Raw genomic sequence first — 12,500 nt, forward strand, 5'->3', positions numbered from 1 at the left:
TTTATCTATCATATTACTCATTTGTGTGATTTCTTTTTGGCTTGACGGCAGCATCTGTTAGTGACGAACACCACACGTGTTGCTACTGCATAGTAGCAGCATGAAACAGCTAGCTTTACCTGTAGTTCAAATTTTTGGGATACATTACCCTTCCAGGGTAATTTGAGATAGACTGGACACTTTTCAGGGCCGAAAATGACAACCTTAGGCCTGTTCATAAGTTTCCACGATATACAGCAAGAAATGATCTGATCAGGGTAGCCATTGTCACGCAGGATGTCTTTGATTTGCCCTATTTCAGCATCAAGCTTGCATGGTGAGCAAATGGCTCAGGCCCTGTTTATAAGGTTGCCGATAAGGTCAATCCTATAGCGTGTGGAAGTGTAAGAATCCCAACGCGTGTATTCACCAGTGAAGGTAGGTTTGCGGTAGACCGTGGTAGAGAACCCCTTAACAGATTTCTCAACGAGTACGTCAAGGAAAGCCAGCGCATTTGACTGCTCCATTCCAAAGGTGAATTTGAGCGCAGGATGGAGCCCATTAAGACGTGCAAGGAAATTATCGCATACAGCTGCGGATTCAAATATAGCAAAAGACAAGTGACAGCCATTCACTGGTTTATTCCTTAGGGCAGTGCCTTGACCAATCAGAGTCATGCTGCCTGGTGTAAATTTCAAACAAAGCTTGGTAGTTAACTGTCAGTCACCGTAAACTGGTGCATTCTCAATGGCAATGCCTCTACCAATCAGAGCTCACTTGCCAGCTAATCAGCACTCTCTTCGCATACAGTATAAGTTGTTGTTTTCCCCTTACACTGGTTATTCTCGTGGATTGTCCTGATGAGTGCAAGATGAAAAGCTTCGACAACTTGTCTCTATTTTCAGCAATTCTCAAGTTCTGTACGACTATTTAAATCAGTCTCCTCTGGTTCCCTGCCCTTCCACTAATGGTAACTGTTTCTCTGTATCTGCTCTGCTTGTGATTCTGAACACCTCTATCAACTTCTCCAATCTATCCACGTAACTGAAGTCCCTCATCCCTGGAACCATTCTCCTAAATTTTTTCTTCACCATCTATAAAGCCTTCACATCCTTCCTAAGTTGTGATGACCAGAATTGGCCACAATAATCCAGCTGAGGCTGAACCAGTGTTTTATATCTTCCTTGCTTTTGTACTCTACACCTCCATTTATAAAGCTCAAGATTTCGTATGCTTTTTTAACCACTTTCTTAACTAGTCTTTTAGTAGTACAAAACTTGAGAATTGCTGAAAATAGAGACATGTTGTCGAAGCTTTTCATCTTGCACTCATCAGGACAATCCACAAGAGTAACCAATGTAAGAGAAAACAACAACTTTTACTGCATGAGAAGAGCGTGCTGATTGGTTGGCAAGTGAACTCCGATTGGTAGAGGCATTGCCATGGCGAATGCACCAGTTTATGGTGACTGACAGTTAAATGCCAAGCTTTGTTTAAAATTTAAACTCTGATTGGTCAAGGCATTGACCTGAGGAATGAACCAGCAATTGGCTAAGACTTATTTTGTGCAGCTGAAACAGGCGCAGTGTTTGTACATTTTCTTTCTGAACAACATTTGCAGTTTTCCAGTCCTTTGACAGCACTAGCTGTATGTAAGGCGGATTGGAAGGTTATGGCCAGTGCCTCTGCAATTTTTTTTATATAAATGCAAGTCTTTCAGTCGTTCTAGTGCTGTGAGGATGGGTCAGGAATTGCCCATTTATCATCAGAGGCCAGCGAGAAGGTGACAGGCTCGTGGGACCATGCCTGCAAAGGATTCCGAGGACCATCGTACCAACATGCAGACTCAAAGGACAATCACCAAGGATGAAAGAAATTTAAAAAAAAGCAAGACTTGCATTTCTATAGCACCTTTCATGGCCTCAGGACGTCCCAAAGGTCTTCACAACCAATGAAGTACTTTTGAAATGTAGCCACTGCTGTAATGTAGGAAACACAGCAGCCAATTTGTGCACAGCAAGCTCCCACAAACAGCAATGTGACAATGACCAGATAATCTGGTTTTGTGATGGTGGTTGAGGGACAAATATTGACTAGGGAGAACTCCCTGCTCTTCTTTGAAATAGTGGCTGTGGGATCCTTTACACCCACCTGAGAGGACAGACAGGGCCTCGGTTTAATGTCCGATCTGAAAGACAGCACCTCTGGCAGTGCAGAACTCCCTCAGTACTGCACTAGCGTGTCAATATTAAGCTTACGCTGGGTTACTGGGTTTAATTTTGATATCTGATTTAACTCTGAGCAATGCAGATATCACACTGTGTCAAATAACCAAATGGTTTATTTAAAGCACATTAATATTAACGAGAAAGATCTGACTGAATTTGGCACGTCCTGACAGCAGCCTGTGGCTGTGAAAGCAGATTCAAAACTATGATTTCCAGAAGCTTCTGGTCTCTCTAGCTCTACCCAGAGGCTTAAGCAAACAAACACAGTGAACAGACCAAAACCGTCAAACTCAGATCAATCAAACACTACAGACAGCCTGGATTATGTGCTCAGGTCTTGAACCTTCAGACTCAAAGGTAAGAATCCTACTCACTGGCTGACACTTAACGCATTGATTGAAATGTACGCCAGACCATCTCACCTGAGACCTGGCCAGAGGCCAGTCATTGACTCCACCCCATGGCATGCACTTGCTCTGTTGGCAGTACGGGAGATATTTGACAGCCTCTTGCCACCTTAGGATGACAGGATACAGGTAGCAGTTGCCAACTCAGGCTAGATGTAATCTTGGAGAGGCGGAGAGGTTTATGGAAGGGATTCCAGAGTTTAGGACCTCAGCAGGTGAAGACACTGTCACCATTTGTGGAGAAATTAAAATTGGGATGCACAGAATTGGACGAATGCAGAGATCTTGGAGGGTTGTGGGGCTGGAGGAGATTGCAGAGATAGGGAGGGGGTGAGTTTGTGCAAGACACTACATAAATACAAGTTCTTTCTTTCCCTATGGCCAGTGTAGATAGTTTGTTGGTGAAGTATCAGAGAGTATTGATGAGGAGAGTGTACTGGATGTTTTCTATATGGACTTTCAAAAGGCATTTAATAAAGTACCACATAACAGACTTCGTCAGAAAATAGAATCATGTAGTATTAAAGAGATGATAGTAACTTGGGTATGTGATTAGCTAAGGGATAGGTGGCAGGGAGTTGTGGTGAACAAATGCTTTTCTGATTGGAGAGAAGTATGGAGTGCAACCCTCCCCCCGCACCCCCCCCCCCCCCCCCCCCCACTGGGGGTCATAGGAACATTTTTTAAAAATTCATTCATGGGACTTGGGCGTCACTGGCTAGGCCAGCATTTATTGCCCATCCCTAATTGCCCTTGAACCTCTGCAGTCCATTTCGACTTCGTAGCGGTTAGATACAACTGACTGGCTTGCTAGGCCATTTCAGAGGGCATGTAAGAGTTAACCACATTGCTGTGGGTCTGGAGTCACATGTAGGCCAGACCGGGTAAGGACAGCAGATTTCCTTCCCTAAAGAACATAGGAACAGGAGTAGGCCATTCAGCCCATCGAGCCTGCTCCGCCATTCAATATGATCATGGCTAATTATCCACTTCAATGCCTTTTTCCCACGCTATCCTCATATCCCTTTATGTCTTTGGTATTTAGAAATCTGTCAATCTCAATGACTGAGCTTCCACAGCCCTCTGGGGTAGAGAATTTCAAAGATTCACAACCCTCCGAGTAAAGGAATTTCTCCTCATCTCTGTCCTAAGTCACCTCCCACTTATTTTGAAATTGTGTCCCCTGGTTCTAGTCTTCCCAACCAGGGGAAACATCTTAGCTGCATCTACCCTGTCTATCTCTTTCAGTATTTTGAGGGTCGGTATTTGGACCATTGCTTCCTTGTTATGTAGAAATGACCTGGATTTGGGGACAGGGATTACAGTTTTGAAGTTTTTGATGATTCTATGAAACAAAACATAGTAAATGGCGAAGAGGATAGGAGCAGATGTCAAGAGGGCTTAGACAGACTGGTGAAGTGGGCAGGCACATGTCAGATACAGTTTAATGTGGAGATGTACTTAAGTGATGCACTTTGGGAGGAAAAACATGGAGAGACAGTAATCTAAATGACATTATTTCGGGGGGTGGGGGTGGGGGGCGCAAGGGAGCAGATGGACCTGGGGGTCCATATTCACAGATCCTTGTTGGGGGCAGGACAAGTTGATAAAGTGGTTAAGAGAGGGTGTGGGATGCTTGGCTTTGCAAATGGGGCTTTGAATGCAACGAGGATGTGATGCTAAATATTGGTTAGGCCTCAGCTGGAATATTGTGTCCAATCTGGGCTCCACACTTTAGGAAGGATGTCAAGGCCTTGGAGAGGGTGCGGAGGGGATTTGCTCGAATGGTACCAGGCATGAGGGACTACAGCTATGTGGAGAAACTGAAGAAACTGTGATTGTTCTCCACAAAGCAGAGAAGGTTAAGGGGAGATTTAGTAGAGGCATTCACAATCATGAGGAACTTTGATAGAATAAGTCTCTTGAGACAAGGAGGCCAAAAGGAAGGAAAGGAAGTCGGGGGAAACTGTTTCCAGTGGCTGGAAGGTCAGCAATCAGAGGACAGAGATTTAAGATAATTGGGGAAAAAATTGGGGTGTCTTGTAGCCACCTTGAAACATCTGGATCAGTGGCTGAGTTTCTAACGTACGCCCCTACCCATCCGCTCAAAACTGGCCCAGAGTTAAAATTGGGCCTGTGTGTCTGTAATTCGGCTGAAAGGTTGGAGTACAATGCCATCAGCTCTTCTGCCTTTGTTACCGCCAGAGTTGACTCCCCACCGGCCTCTCACATTCTCTCCTCTGTAAACGTGAGCTCATCCAAACCTCTGCTGCCTGTATTCTAACTCACACAAAGTCCAGTTCACCCATCACCCCCTGTGCTCGCTGACCTATACCGATCAAGCAATGCTTCAATTTTAAAATTCTCAAATCCTTTTCCTCCTTTAAGTCGCTCCTTAAAATCTACCTCTTTGACGAAGTTTTTGGTCACCTGTCCTAACATCTCTTTATGTGGCTCAGTATCAAATTTTATTTTATAATGCTCCTGTGAAGCACCTTGGGTCATTTTATTACATTAAAGGCGCTATATAAATATAAGTTGTTGTTGTTTTCAAATCCCCCCATTGCCTCCCCCCTCCCTATCTCTGTAATCACCTCCAGCCCTACAACCCTCCGAGATCTCTGCGCTTCTCCAATTCTGGCCTCTTGCACATCCCTCGATTTTAATCGCTCCACCATTGGCGGCCGTGCCTTCAGCTGCCTGGGCCCTAAGCTTTGGAATTCCCTCCCCAAACCTCTCCGACTCTCTCTCCTCCTTTAAGTCGTCCCTTAAAACCTCTCTGAACAAACGTTTGGTCACCTGCCCTAACATCTCCTTATGTGGCTTGGTGTCAAATTTTGTCAGATAACACTCCTCTGAAATGGCTTGGGACATCTCATTCTGTTGAAGGCGCTGTATAAATGCAAGTTATTGTTGTAATTTGGATAATAGACATTTTCAACAAGGACAGCGATGTGATGCCATTTAACACACTCGATACTTTCCTGCTAAGATGAATCTGCATATCTTTAAAACTAAATGTTGTTAAGTAAGCGCAACCTTAGGTCAGTTAGAGGGCAATTGTTTAGTGATGGTACTGTGTAGATCGGAAAACAGTTGTACGTTTCAGGCACCGGGTCAGAACATCCAACAATAAGTGACAAGGTTTCCTGATGAGTGTTTTGCACCCCGTATGGGTAATCAGAGGGTACCGGACATTGTCCTGTTCCTTTGTTCCAAGAATTGGCATATTTTAACTCCCAGAAATATTGCATGATCCCAGAGATATGACCTCTGAGGACTAAGTAATTGGGATTTGCCTGTCCCTTTGGTGGGGGTGTGGGGAGGGAGGGGTAGTTTCAATGCAGAAGACAGGAAGTGGCGAGAGGGGAAAAAGAATGCACAGCAAAGCAGGAGACCTAAACTTGCCTTGTGAAGCCTGGAGGTGACTTGCACTGGGCTGGGCTTGGGGGGAAACTCATTCAGGCCGGCAAGCTACAATCATGGTTGGGGCTTGATGACATCATCAAGATCCAACATGCCTACGTAATGAAAGGACCCTGCCAGCTTTGGCCATCTGCTCCGGCCGCCTACTGGGTTAAGCAGCTTAAAAACCCAAACGGTCAACTCTCAGCTGTTCAGGGTGCGAGTAACCCCAGTAACTGCCCATCATCTGGTTCCTGTCAGGTGAGTAAGGGTTAAAAGCGCTGCCTTCCTAACCCCACCCCTCAGTATTTCCTTCCACTAACCTTGAGCAGACCTAAGGAAAGACTGACTGACAGACAGACAGACATTTATCCTCTATCTTTCACAAACACCAGACGTCCTAAACTGCTTTACGGCCAATGAAGTACCCTTGAAGTTATAATGTCGGAAACATGGCAGCCAATTTGCGCACAGCAAGCTCCCACAAACAGCAATGTGATAAATGACTAAATAAACATCCGATGTTAATTGAGGAATAAATATCGTCCGGGACACCAGGGGTAACTCCCCTCCTCTTCTTCAAAATAGTGCCACGGGGATCTGTTACATTCATCTGAGAGGGCCTCGTTTTAACATCTCTTTCAAAGGACAGCACCTCTGACAGTGCTGCACTCCCTCCGCACCTGATTTTTTTGTGCTGAACTTGCAGATGAGAGTGCTACCTACTAAGGCACAGCTGAGATACAGAGTGCGTCTGTAGAAATAGTATTGTGTACATGTATACATTTCCTGTGTTTGTTCATCTCCTTCCTGCTGCCTGTGCTGAATTTAAGCCCCTCTTGTGGGTGTAAAACCCCCATTTCCTCCATTGCCCTGAAACATTCTCCTCTCCGGGATTATCCCGAAGCTTTTTGACAGCTGTAATCAACTGAAGCAATGATTACCACACGCGACAAAGTAATTCCGACCCCAGTATTAAGAACAGAAAATTCTAGAAATATTTAGCAGCATATGTGGAAAGAGAAACCGAGAATGTGACTGAACGGAAACGTTAACTCTGTTTCTCTCTCCACAGATGGTGCAGGGTATTTCCAGCACTTTCTATTTTTACTTCAGATTTCCAGCATTCGCAGTATTTCACTTTTGGCTGTGTGTTGTAATCAATAGTAAACGGGAAACAGCAGAGTTGAGAATGATAGATTTGTGTCAGGCAGGGGCAAAACAGGTAGATGGAGTTAAAATACAATTCAGCCGTGATCTACTGGAGCTGAATGGCCAAGACTTACTACGTAAAGCTCTCTGATATCCGAGCAATGGGAGTAAGTCATTTCCTGTCCTGTCGGAAAGCACTGTCTAGCCCTCGGCAGAAATTAAATGCCCCCCCCCCTGAAATTTGGGCAACTGTCATTCTCTGTTCTCGCACAGGGTGGCAGGACTACCTCCAACATCAATGTTACAAGAACTCCAGACCCAGCTCATTTCTTCTCCTGTCCCCGTTTATGTATCTGAAGCTTATCTTCGGGTCACGGTTTGTTGGATTTACATCACCGATAGTGGAAATTATTGTGGAACGAAAGTTGTGATTGAAACAGCAACATTAAATAATAGATTACATAGAAGATTGAGGAAAGGAAATAACCTGTAGGGAGCTTTACTCTGTATCTAACCCCATGCTTTAATCTCTTTTTTCTTTTTTCTATCTAATCCTGTTGTTTTAATACATTTTAAAATAACTTTATTAAAAAGAGATAAATAAAACTAAAACTCAAATTAAAACGGCATTTTGTCTGCATCGATGACGCACTCCAGTCCCTGCGGTGCCAACCAGTCGCGGAAGGCGTTATGCATACCAGCAGACACCGCATGCTCCTTCTCCAGGGACAGTGGGCGCGAACGTAACCGCGGAAGAGGGGCAGGCAATCAGGCCCGACGGCCCGCAGCCTGGAACTGTGAATTGCCACTTTGGCCAGGTCCTGGAGCAGACAAGGAGAGCCTCCTCCCGGCCCACGCCCCTCTGCACCAGGTGCCCAAAGATCAGGAGCGTGGGACTGAAGTGCAACCAAATCTTGAGGAGCAGCCCCTTCAAATACTCAAAAGAGGGGCTGCAACCTCGTACACTCCATATGTACGAGGAACATGGACTAGTCCAGGACGCAGGAATGACAGGCGGCCTGGGAATCTGTGAACCTCCTTAAAAGCCTATTGCATGGGACTGCCCTGTGCAACACCCTCCATCCCAGCCCCCCGATATAAAGGGGGAGGACTCCTGCATAGAAAGACCTCCACCCGGGTTTCCCCTCACCTTGAGATGGCAACACAGACCACCATGGCGTATCCGGGTGGCAGACGAGAGCGAGGAAGTGGAGAGTGTGCAGGAGCAGCCCATAAGGAAACCTCTCCGTGCCGTGTGGAATGGCACGAAGGGCATTGCCGAGAGGCGGCTCAGGTTGTGCGGGTCCAGCTCCCGAGGAGGGATTCGAGGCCCGGGTTCGATGTGCAGTTCTGGCCGAGCGGGGGTCAGCTCAGCCGTGAGTGCTCCACGCTCCCGAGCCCCCTCATCCCCCGTAGTGAGGGGCACCCAGGGGCTTCGGCTATTCCTCCGCCCGTCAGTCCGTCCCCGGAGCCAGCCACCCGGACAGCTGAGGTGCTCTCCTCCGCCGGCGGGCGAGCACCCTGACTGGAGGCGACCATGTTCCAGACTCTGAATAGATCCCGACCTGCAGAGTCAAACCCATCAACCTCCTGCAAAGCAGGCGCAGGAAGGGCTCCAGGCAGATGGTATATAATTGGCCGGACATGGGGCATCCCTGACGCACTCCTCTCCCAAAGTGAAGGGGCGCCGTCAAGGACCCATTAACTTTAACCAGACACTCTGCGGCAGCATATAAAAGTTGGATCGGGCCACAAAATGCGGCCCGAGTCTGAATGCATGCAGAGTCCCGTAAAGATATTTGTGATCTACCCTGTTGAAAGCCTTCGCCTGATTGAGGGGGAGAAAGGCAGCCGACTGACCAGTCCTCTGGGAAAGATGGATCAGGTCCCGGAGAAGGTGGATGTTGTCCTGGATGGACCGGCCCGGGACCGTGTAGGACTGGTCAGGGTGGGTCATGTGGGCCAGCACGGAGCCCAGGCGGGTAGACATATCACCGACAAAAATCTTATAATCCGTGCAAGCGGAGATCGCCCCTCTTCGGCAGCAGGACAATGACCGCCCTGTGCCACGAGAGGGGCATCTACCCGGTCGCCAGGCTTTCCCCCAGGACCCGTGCATAATCGTCCCCCCAGGATGTCCCAGAATGTCCTGAGGAACTCCACAGTCAGCCCATCCAGCTCCGGAGATTTGCCCCTCGAGAGCTGGTGGAGGGCACCGGTCAGCTCTGCCAACGTGAGCGGAGCTTCCAATCTGTTGGCGCCCTCCGGGCTGACCTACAGCAGGTCCTCCAACAAAACTTTGTGTGATTCCTCACTGGACAGATCCAGAGAGAACAATGTAATAGGTACAGACCAAAAGGCCCATTAGAGTCATAGAGACCTAGAGTCGTACAGCACAGAAACAGGCCCTTCGGCTCACCGCGTCCATGCTGACCGTAATGCCTATCTATACTAATCCCACCTGCCTGCATTAATTCCATATTCCTCTATGCCTTGCTCATTCAAGTACCTGTCCAGATGCCTCTTAAATGTTGCTACTGTTCCTGCCTCTACCACCTCCTCAGGCAGCTCATTCCAGATACCCACTATTCTTTGTGTGAAAAATTTACCCCTTTGATCCCCTTTAAACCTTCTCCCTCTCACCTTAACTCTATGCCCTCTAGTTTTCGACACCCCTACCATGGGAAACAGACTCTGTCTATCTACCTTATCTATGCCTGTCATAATTTTATATACTTCTATCATGTCCCCTCTCAGCCTCCTTCGCTCCAGGGAAAACAGACCCAGCCTATCCAATCTCTCTTTATAACTCAAGCCCTCCAAACCAGGCAACATCCTTGTGAATCTTTTCTGCAGCCGCTCTAGCTTAATCACATCTTTCCTGTAGTGCGGCGACCAGCACTGCACACAGTACTCCAAATGTGGCCTAACCAACGTTATGTACAACTGTAACATGATGTCCCAACTCTTTTACTCAATGCCTCGGCCGATGAAGGCAAGCATGCCATACGCCTTAAATAAAAACAAGAAATGCTGGAACCACTCAGCAGGACTGGCAGCATCTGTGAAAAGAGAAGCAGAGTTAACGTTTCGGGTCAGTGACCCTTCTTCAGATTTCCAGCATCCGCAGTATTTTGCTTTTATTTTAATGCCTATGCCTTCTTCACCACCCTGTCTGCCTGTGTTGCCACTTTCAGGGAATTATGTACTTGCACCCCAAGGTGGCTCTGCTCAAGAACACTCCCCAGGGCCCTGCCATTCACTGTATATGTCCTGCCCTGGTTTAACTTCACAGTTGTCTGCATTAAATTCCATTTGCCAATCCCTTGCCCACTTTCCCAGTTTATCTGTATCCTGTTGTAACCTTAGACAACCTTCTTCACTGTCCACTATACCACCAATTTTGGTGTCATCTTCAAACTTACTAATCATGTCCCTTACATTCACATCCAAATCATTAATATATATGACAACCAACAGAGGGCCCAGCACTGATCCCTGAGGCACACCACTGGTCACTGGCCTCCAATCAGAAAAACAATCCTCCACTACCACCCTCTGCCTCCTATCACCAAGCCAATGTTGTATCCAATTTGCTAGCTCACCCTGGATCCCATGTGTTCAAACCTTCTGGACCAGCCTACCATGCGGGACCTTGTCAAAGGCCTTGCTAAAGTACATGTAGACAACGTCCATCGCCCTGCCCTCGTCAATCCTCTTGGTCACCTCCTCGAAAAACTCAATCAAGTTCGTGAGACATGATTTCCCACGCACAAAGCCATGCTGACTATCCCTAATCAGACCATGTCCTTCCAAATGCATATAAATCCTGTCTCTCAGAATCCCTTCCAATAGCTTTCCCACCACTGATGTAAGGCTCACCGGCCTGTAGTTCCCTGGCTTATCCCTGCTGCCCTTCTTCAATAAAGGCACAACATTAACCATTGCCTCCGGATCTGTGATGGAGGATCCGTCGTCAGCCAGCAGCTCAACGAGCTGCTTACAGACCCCCCGCCATTTTTCCAGCGAGTCGAAGAAGGGTGAGGCGTGGTCCTAATCTTCCAGGATCTGGATCTGCGAACTCATGTACGCACCTTGGGACCTTAAGAGCTGCAGGTCCCTCAGCACACCCTTCTTCGCTTTGTACGCCAGCCACAGGGCCGGGTCTGTGACGGCATGACCGAGGCGGGACTCCAAGTCGAGCACCTCCCTCTCTAGGCGCCCGATCTCGGCTTCCCGCCTCTTGGTCGGCCCCTTCGCGTACTCCTGACAGAAGACACTGATGTGAGTCTTGCCCACATCCCACCATAGCCTCAAGGAGGGGAAGCCCCCCTGCTTCCTTCTCCAGTTGGTTCAGAATTGACGGAACGAGTCCTGCTCGTTCTCCAGCAGCTGGTTGTTAAAGTGCCAGTACGTGGACTCCGCCCACACCAGGTGGTGGTCCGAGCACAGCACCAGCTGTGAGACGCGGGAGACGTACGCCTGTGAAAGGTAGAGGCGGTCGATTCGGGACCCTCCTCCTCCAGACCTCCATGTGAAGGCACTGGACTCGGGATGGAGATTCCGCCAGATGTCCACCAAGTTGGGGGAGCTGATCAGTTCCCTCAACTTCTCTGTCGACGCTTGGCCGCACTGGGGACCGAAGTGATCCCCCACCTCGAGGGTACAGTTAAAATCCCCCCCCGAGAATGATGCACTTGCCACTTTCGATGGAGCTCAAGAGAATGGACACTTCTTCAAAGAAGCGCGCTTGCAACGCGCCGGGCCTGGGCGCGTACACGTTCACAAAGTGGAGCGGCACGCTACCCAGGCGAACAACGAAGTGGAGCAAGCGGCCCGGCACAAGCTCCTTGACCCTCAAGGTCTCCGGCTGAAAAGTCGGGGCCGACAAGATAGCCACCCCACTAGAAATAGGGGTGAGGTGACTCATGTAGACCCCACCCTGCCACTCCAGGAGCCAGGTGGCTTCGTCTCCTGGAACAGTATATGTTTCCTGCAGAAAGCTCACCGCGTATCTCTCTTCCCTGAGGACTGAGAGATTGTGAAATCTGCGGTGAGACCCCCTGCTGCCGTTGATGTTGAGACTGGCTATGGTTATCTTCATGTCAAAAGTACTTTGATTCCATCACCAACACCTCACTGTGAGGAGGGAGCGGAAGTGCACCTGGCCTTCCATTCCCCCAGCAACCCAGAGGAACGCTTTAAACCGGCGCCTCTCAACCAGTTTCACGCCCGCGCCCTTTGCTCCCTTCTTGAGGGCGGCATGGACGGGCTGGATAATTAGCGGCAGACACGACCACCGGCTGAGGGCCAGCTGAGCTTTATTGCG

This window comes from Heterodontus francisci, chromosome 7 (assembly GCF_036365525.1).
Source record: "Heterodontus francisci isolate sHetFra1 chromosome 7, sHetFra1.hap1, whole genome shotgun sequence".
NCBI classification, from domain to species: domain Eukaryota; kingdom Metazoa; phylum Chordata; class Chondrichthyes; order Heterodontiformes; family Heterodontidae; genus Heterodontus; species Heterodontus francisci.